Below are 9,128 nucleotides of genomic sequence, written 5' to 3' on the forward strand. Positions count from 1 at the left end.
GAAAAAGAAATGCATCCACTGCTTATAAGAGAATAATCTGTAAGCATCACTGGTTCTCAAATAAATATACATAGATGTGTGTGTGTGCTTGTGAGCTCTGATGACCCACATCTACTCAAAGGGCTTATACTGGGCAATGCAGATTATGCAGACCTCAATGATACAGTATTTTAAATTATAATCAATAAACCATAAAGCAATGTAATGGGGATGGGCTGTGGCTAAAGTTGTCCAGATGGCCCAACTGAGTTTAGATTTCAGGGAATGTGATCCAGCCAGCTAGGAAAATGACACCCTAAATCTAACTTATATTTTGGTAAAAACAAAACAAAAAAACTATTTTCTAGATAAATGCTTCCCAAAGTTGGTTCAGAAAGAAACATTTACAGCAGCTAATTAAAGCTAAACCAAATTCCTTAAGGTAGGGAATTTGTTTCTGTTTTTTAGGACTGTCTCTCTGTGTAGTCCTGGCTATCTTGGAACTCTGTAGGCCAGGCTGTCTTCAGAACTCAGAGATTGGCCTGCCTCTGCCGAATTAAAGGCACGCGCCACTACTGCCCTTTGAGATAGAGGGGTAGAGAATTTAAATCTGACACTGTAGTGTTGGATAATAACACTATGGAAGGGGCGACAAAGAAAAAATAATCTCCGCTGTTTTTTCTTTTTTCTCTTAGTGGAGCAGCTCTTAATCCCCTATGCAGGTCCCACACAGATCCTCCCATGTGTTTTAAATTACCTCTAGACTGCTTATATTGTCTAACACAATGTACATGTGATGTAAGTAGCTGTTATACAGTGAATAACGACAGAGAAACATCTTCACGTGCTCGGTACAGTAGTGTTTCTGTGCATTTTTGATCTGGGTGGGGGGTGCATCAACAGGCCAAGAAACTGCCCTGCCCTCTCTGCCCCGCCCTCCCCCCCAGGCACTGCTGGCAGACCGGTCCCTCCCACCTCCAGTTGCAAGGTGACTTCCCAATGGATTCTCTTTTCCCTCCCGGTCAGCTTCTCAATTGCCTCCACATTAACCCTGTGTGAGCACAGCTCTAAAGCTAGCTAGCACCTTAAAAGCCTTTTGGCGAAGGCAGCAGGGCGCAGGCTCTGAGGTTGTCCCTCCCACGCCAGCCCACTAGTATTTCCTAAGCCTGATGGCTGCAGAAGACCTCCACCTTCTGCTCGATCCTTCTGCTCATCCCCCTGTCCTCTCAGATATCCTCCATGTCATCTTAACCCTTGCGGCATCATTTTAAAGGCACGCATTGTCTATCTGTGTGTTATGGAAAGCGATGCGGACGGCAATATGCTGAATTGGTTGGGACACAATAAGAGAGGTGACTGTATCAACATAATACTACAGAAAACATATGGGAACATATGGACTAGAGAGGGAATGAAGAAGAGAGGAGGAATATAAACGATCTGCGCAGGAATTGGGGTTGGCTAGTATTCATTACTGTGGCTCTTGTTCTGGGGTTAGGAAGAGTTCATTCATAACTCATTTGGTCTAGGGGGAGGAGAGCGCCATCTAGTGGTCAAAGCTGGTGAGTGCTTGCAAATGTTTCAAGCCCTGCCTTCACCAGCAAATGCATGACAAGAACTGTACCTTTTCTGTTTTTGTTTTTGGGACCGGGTTTCTCCTAGCCCTGCCTGTTCTGGAATTCGTTCTGTAGATCAGAATGACCTTGAACGCAGAGATCCACCTGCTTCTGCCTCCTGAGTGCTGGGAGTGAAGACGTGTGCCACCGCGCTTGGCCATACCTTTGCTTCTCTTAAGCCAATGAAGGGCGATGCTATCATGGTAACGGTTGGTAAGAAGGTTGTCCATTAAGGATGGGAAACCATAAGTTATCAGTCATCACATTTAAAAATAGGCGTGGGGCACAGAGGATGTAAAGATATCATATGTGTTGACTTGAGACATGACACTTCATGGTGGGGGTCACTGCAAGGCATTTAACGGCCTTCTTGGTTTCAGTGATTAAATGTGCCAACCGTCCAGCATGTGGCTGTGTTGGGATGGGGGTGATAAGGAATCAGGGTGAGATTCATCAAGCATATGCCAATGTCTAGCGGCTCTGAGCTTGATTGAGACGGACTTTCAGCTTGTCCAAATAGAACTAGGGGGTGGGGTAAGAGGAATGTAGTTCAGTAAGAGAACTCATGCTCAAAGTCCTGGGGCCTTCTATTCTTCTCGCTCCACAGTGAGAAGAAAGGGTTGAAGGAAGAAAATAATTTTAAAAAGAAAATCCAGGCCTTATGAGCTGGACAGATGGCTCAGCGGTTAAGAGCACTTGGCGCTCTTCCAGAAGACGCCAGTTCATGTTGGGAGCCATGCAGCCTGGTCTCAGATCAGCGTTTGAATGCCTGAGGTCCAATGGTTCTCCTCGAGGTAAGGATGGTGAGGATGCTCTCTCGCTGGATCACAGCGAGACTCTGCTGAATTTATGCAGCTTGCAGGCTCCCTTCTCTCGTTATATTGATTCCTTTGGCGGTTTTTTTTTTTTTTTTTTTTTTTTAAGAAAGGGTTTATATGTGGTTTTGGAGCCTGTCCTGGAACTAGCTCTTGTAGACCAGGCTGGTCTGGAACTCAGAGATCCGCCTGTCTCTGCCTCCCGAGTGCTGGGATTAAAGGCGTGCACCACGACCGCCCAGCTGGCGGGTTTTTTTTAATTTATTTATTATGTATACAACATTCTGCCTCCATGTATGCCCACACGCCAGAGGAGGACACCAGATCTCATTACAGATGGTTGTGAGCCACCATGTGGTTTCTGGGAATTGAACTCAGGACCTCTGGAAGAGCAGCCAGTGCTCTTAACCACTGAGCCATCACTCCAGCCCCCTCCTTTGGCGGGTTTTAATTTCACTTTGTCAGTCACGCATGCAACAGCTGTAATTTCCCCCCCGGAAATTCTGTTCTTTCTCGAATATTTTCTCCTTAGAATCAGCAGGGGACTAATGCTTCTCAAATCTCTTATCTGGAATCACTAACTACAACTCCTAATCCTGGGAGCTTTCCTAACTCGACAGAGGCAGTTAAAATGAATGGGTCTGGCTTTCGTATTTGTCCTACGGCAAAGATAGGTGGAACCACCTCGTGGAGAAAGACTCACAGAGCAGTAGTGGCAGGAAGTCAAGAGTACACGTGCGAACATGACACCAGGAGCATTGCCCGTGTCTCACGGTTCTGGAGAGGAGAGAAGGGATGCAGACACAGACTAGGGAGAAGGCCTCAGGAGTACACATAGTGCCAACTGTTGAGAGTAAGTTCCCTGCACACCACACACAGAACCATTGGTAGGGTCTGGTATGCTCCAAGAGGAAAAAAATACAAGGCAAAATGTGGGATGACGGATCCATCATAAAGATACACACACATACATACACAGGAGCTTATATTGGTGAGAGAAGCGTAGGATGGTGGATGGGAAAAGAGCGCCTTACCAATGTCTGCCTTCTACAGAGAGAGTGAGGCATGGGACCCTCTCGGAGAAAGGGAAACCGTATAAAAGCATATCTTGCAGACATGAAAGAACTATCTGGGTTTGAATATTGTTGTCCTTAAAGCATTGTGCCAATGTCCATTACTTCTTATCTTTGTCACCACAAGTAGCTGCCAGCTAACATCAGTGCTGCAAGAGCAGGGGGTGTCTGGCTGATACTTAGTTAAACCTGCAAAAATGCTGCACTCTGTGTCTAGAATAAGGTTATGTAGGGGGCAGGAAAGTGTATTTGGGGAAGCACAAAGGCGAACAATGGGGGCTTCTGTAATGATTGTGATGTATTTCTCAAAATATGATGTGTTTCTTAAAAGTCAAAATAGGAGCCAATAATAAAGCTGTTCAAGTAAGTCTGGTAGAAAACTGTGAATAACGACAGCTAAAGCTATTTGGGTTCACTTGAGTGCAAGTCCACTTGGTGGTCAGATTTCTTCCTTGCGCCAACACCCTTCCTGTCTCAGAACCTGAACCCGAGCTGAGGCTGGACCCTGGCAAATTCAGTTCTTAGCCCCCACATCAAGCAGCTCCCAACTGCCTTTATCTCCAGTTGCAGGGCATATAACATCTTCTTCTGGCCTCTGAGGGCACACAACTACTCATGACAAAAGCACATATATACACATCCACAATAATAATTTAAAAAAATATTCTGGGGCCGGGCGGTGGTGGCGCACGCCTTTAATCCCAGCACTCGGGAGGCAGAGGCAGGTGGATCGCTGTGAGTTCGAGGCCAGCCTGGTCTACAAGAGCTAGTTCCAGGACAGGAACCAAAAACTACGGAGAAACCCTGTCTCAAAAAAATCCAAAAAAAATCCAAAAAAGAAAAAAAAATATTCTGGGAGTGACGGTGAACGCCTTTAACCCCAGCATGGTGTGGGAAGTCCACTTGGGAGGCAGAGGCAGGCTGATCTCTGTGAGTTCACGGCATAGTCTATATAGCAAGGTCCAGTTCAGCCGGAGTTACACAATGAGGCCCTCTTCCAAAAATAAATGAATGAATGAATATAAAATTAAAAAAAAGAGTGTAGCGCTGTTGTCATTCCCATGTCATTTTATATTGCCAAAGTAACCCATGATAAAGGCCCCTCTGCTTAACCTCACCCTCGATCAGATAGCTCAGCTGGTCTCTGTTTCTCCACTGTAAAGATAATGTCTTTTCTCTTTCCATGCATGCCTCCTTCTGTCCTCAAGTCCAGCACATGCTCAGGAGGATGCATTTAAACCCCATCTCCTCAGACCGAGGGTATCTCCATCTCTAATGCAGAATCCCCCTTACCGGTGTTTGTGGTGGGAGGAGGCACATGTGTACACATGCTCGCCTGGGTAGTGGGCAGGGGGCGGGGCATTTGATCTTGTTAGGAGTGGTCTGGCTTGTTTTTGGAGGCAGAGTCTCTCACTGGGACCTAGTGCTCTTCCACTAGGCTCGGTTAGACCAAGTTAGCCAGCCAGAGAGCTCCAGGATCTGTCCTTTCTGTCTTCTTGCACTGGGATTACAAACGCAGGCCGCCACACCAGCACGTGGGTTCTGAGGATCAACTCAGGCCCCGTGCTTTCTCAGAAATCACTTGACTAACTTTCCTATCTCACAGCCCCTCTCTGATCTGTTTATTCACATTTTTTTCTTCAGTGCTAAGGACTGAATCCCAGGCCTTACAAGAAAAAGTGCTTTATCACTGAGCTATGATTCTACCCCAAATCATTTAAATATTTTCAGATGAAAGACTCTTCCTCCCCCACCCCAAGATAGGGCCAAGATGGCCTTGAACTCACAGCCGGAGTAAGGGTGTGTGCTACCACTGCCCTGCTTCATCTTTGCTTTATTAAAATAGGAATTGCTTGGTTCCAACAACTGAGAAGAACGATAAAGCACAACTGTGTGTTCACATATACTTGAGGCCCTGTGTTCCTTTCTGTTTGTCATTAAGCAAATGCTAAATCCTTTCTTAGTAAAAACACAGGGCTATAGCGAAGGCTCTGCTATTAAGAGCACTGGCTGCTCTTCCAGAGGACACAGGTTCAGTTTCAGGACCCACGTGGAGGCTCACAACTGTCTGGAGTTCCAGGAGATTCAACACCCTCTTTTGGCCTCAGTGGGCAAACATGCTGTTTAGACACATCCAGGCAAACACCCACAAGTAACAATAGTAAAAGGCCATTGAACAGCCTGGCGGTGGAGAAACATGCCTCTAATGCCAGTATTTGGGAGGAAGAGGCAGGTGAATCTCTGTGAGTTCGAGGCCAGTGTGGTCTACAGAGCGAGTTCCAGAGGAGCTAGAACTGTTACACAGAGAAATCCTGTCTCAGGGGGAAGAGGGGATACCACCACACAGTTTGTCATTGGCCCCTCATTTCAGATATAAAGTCCATTACTGGGGTATTATTTGGGGAAGACAACCCCAATCCAGTGGTACTGTGATTTTCGATTCAGGTTACTTGAGCTTCCTGTCTTAAGAAACAAACGGCAGCTTTAATCCCATCACTGAGGCAGGGGAATCTTTAGGGCCAGCCTTATCTACAGAGCAAGTTCAGGGCAGCCAGAACTACACAGAAAAATACCTTCTTGGTGGAGGGGAACAAAACCAAACCAAAAGCCAAGCAAACAAATAGTATCCAGAGGGGCTGGGAGTGCAGCTCAGTGGTGTAATGGCGGCATAGCATGCACCAGGCATTCGAACCCAGCACTGTGAAAGACAGAAAGAGGAGGTAATAATTTATAACAAAACCCCAGGTTAGGAGCTGCAAAAATAGCTCAGCAGTTAAGAGCACTAGATGCTCTTCCAGAAGACCTGGATTCGATTCCCAACACCCACATGGCCGCTCACAATCAGCTGTTACTCCGGGCTCAAGCTAGCTGCTGCCCTCTTCTAGGCCTGGGCACCAGGCGCACCCGTGACACACAGACATACATGAAGGTAAAACTCATGCACATAATTTTTGTCGTTGGTGTTTTGAGACAGGGTTTCTCTGTGAAACAGTTCTAATTGTCCTGGAACTCACTTTGTAGACTAGGCTGCCCTCGAACTCACAGAGATCCGCCTGCCTCTGCCTCCCAAGTTCAGGGATTAAAGGTGTGTGCTACCACTGCCTGGCTACATATTTTGGGGGGAAAAATGTTTAAATTAAAAAAAAAAAACTCATCTGCCTGTGATAAATTGAACGATGGCCTCCAAAGCTATCTGGAGATATTCCCTTCACAGGGTCTTTGGAGGTGTGATCAAACTAAAGATGCTGAGATGAGGTGGCTATCCTAGATGAGACCTAGAGGGTTTCAAAAGTCTATGCAACAGAGGAGCTAGAGGAGGGGATCTCAACCTTCCTAATGCTGCGACCTGTTAACACCGTTCCTCATGCTGTGCTGACCCCCAACCGTAACGTTATTTTTGTTACTACTTCATAACTGTAATTTTACCACTGTTATGAATCATCTTGTAAATATGTAATATGCAGGGTATCTGGGAAAAGGCCCCACACGTTGAGAACCACAGAGCTAAAGGGAGATTGGATACCCATAGAAAAGAGTAGCGGGGTTAGGGAGATGGCCCAATCTCCTTTCCATGGTACCCAGTCTCCCACTTGCTCTCTCTATATCAGATACATCTACATACATATACACATAACTATCTTAAAAAAAAACAGCAATTCCTCTAATTGCCTTAAAAATGGGCAATTTACAAAAAGAAGTATTCTACACAGAGGGACATTTCTTTAAGGCTTTCGGTGCCTGTAATCCAGTATGACTCCCAACTTCACATCTCTAGCCACAATGGTGTCCCTCAGCCTGAACCACACATGTACACGCTCCTCACTCTTTTATTTATTTATTAATTTATCTCTTTTAAATTTTTTTATTTTTACTTTAATGTTTTGTTTTCAAGACAGGGTGCATCCCTGGCTGTCCTGAAACTCACTCTGTAGACCAGGCTGGCCTCAAACTCAGAGATCTGCCTGCCCCTACCTCCCAAGTGCTGGGATCAAAAGGCGTGCCCCCAAGATCAGCTCTCATGCTCACCTTCTTAACACTACCACTTGGCCAAGCCAACAGACACCCCAGGTGCAGCCAAAACTGATGCTATTCCTCTTCCTGTCCTCCCTAATCCACCGCTTCCTGAGAAATGGCGCTTCCACTCAATCAGACACACTGACCAAAAAGCTCGCTGACATGTTTAACTCCCCTCAGCAAACTTGGCTCCATCTTCGGACTGTATCCAGGATCCAGCCACTTCTCGGCACCTCGACTGTTGCCCCCATCCCTACCACAATGGTTTTCCTTTAGTTAGGGTTATTGCAAAAAATTTCCCAACTAGACTCCCAACTTCTGCCCAAACTTAGTGAGCAGACAGCATCCAGACTGAGTTTTTGCTTGTTGGGTTTTGTTTGTTTGTTTGTTTGTTTTGTGTGTGTGTGTGTGTGTGTATGTGTGTGTGTATGATCACAGTACTGGGAATGGAATCCATGAATACTAAAAAAATCATTCTACCACTGAGCCACACTCCAGCTTCCGGCTGATTCAGTATGTTTGTGTATGTGTGTGTGCCCCCGTAAGTGATTCTTTAATATATGTTAGCTCATACCGCTCCTTTGTCTCAGACTCCACTGGCTTCCCATCTCACTAGAGTTAGACATTCTACCAATGAGCTACATCCCCAGGCTTCTTTGTTTTCTACTGTGGACATGTTTCAGCCCACGTGTATGCTTGTATGTATATATACATATATCATATACATATTATATATAGCATATCAAACCCAGGGTCTCATATATGCTAGGTAAGTGGGGTTCTTTATTTTTTTAATTTAATTTAATTTTTTTGGTTTTTCGAGACAGGGTTTCTCTGTGGCTTTGGAGCCTGTCCTGGAACTAGCTCTGTAGACCAGGCTGGTCTCTAACTCACAGAGATCCGCCTGCCTCTGCCTCCCGAGTGCTGGGATTAAAGGCGTGCGCCACCATCGCCCAGCAAGGTAAGTGTTTTATTACTGACCTACACCTCCAACATTAGGCTGTATATTTTCAAATATTTTTCTCTCTCTTTATGCATATGTATGTGTATATGTAGGATATATGTGCCACCATGCATAGCCAGTGTTTGTTATATTAATGGTTCTCAATTGAATTTATGTCGATGTACATATATAACATACTTTTCCTTACTGTGTTTCAATAAAAATCTTGGAAAATATTCTTAATCCATAAATATAATATGACCAGTATTGAGTTTAAAGGAAAAAAAACAAAATTTAAAATACCAACAACACCTCAAATAAATAAATAAATAAATAATATCTCTGTATATATAGAGGGAATGAGGTTATAGGTGGTGTGATCATATAGTCGTATGTTGTTTTGTTTTGTAGGTTTTAGACAGGGTCTCAGTATTTAACTCCGGCTGACCTGTAACTCACTACATAGACCAGGCTGGCCTCAAACTCAGAGATCCGCCTGCCTCTGCCTCCTGAGTGCTGGGATTAAAGGCCTGCGCCACCACCGCCCGGCCTGAAGGTTTTGTTGCTGTGGTGGTGGTGGTTGTTTTGAAGAATCCTAAGCTATTTCATAAGGATTCAGAAGGTGTAGATGATAAAGTTGTACAGACCTTAAAAACTGCAGTTTTCAGGCCAGAGTGATTCGGCTGGT

This window comes from Alexandromys fortis, unplaced genomic scaffold (genome assembly GCF_014885135.2).
Source record: "Alexandromys fortis isolate MF-2015 unplaced genomic scaffold, M_Fortis_MF-2015_v1.1 scaffold_156, whole genome shotgun sequence".
NCBI classification, from domain to species: domain Eukaryota; kingdom Metazoa; phylum Chordata; class Mammalia; order Rodentia; family Cricetidae; genus Alexandromys; species Alexandromys fortis.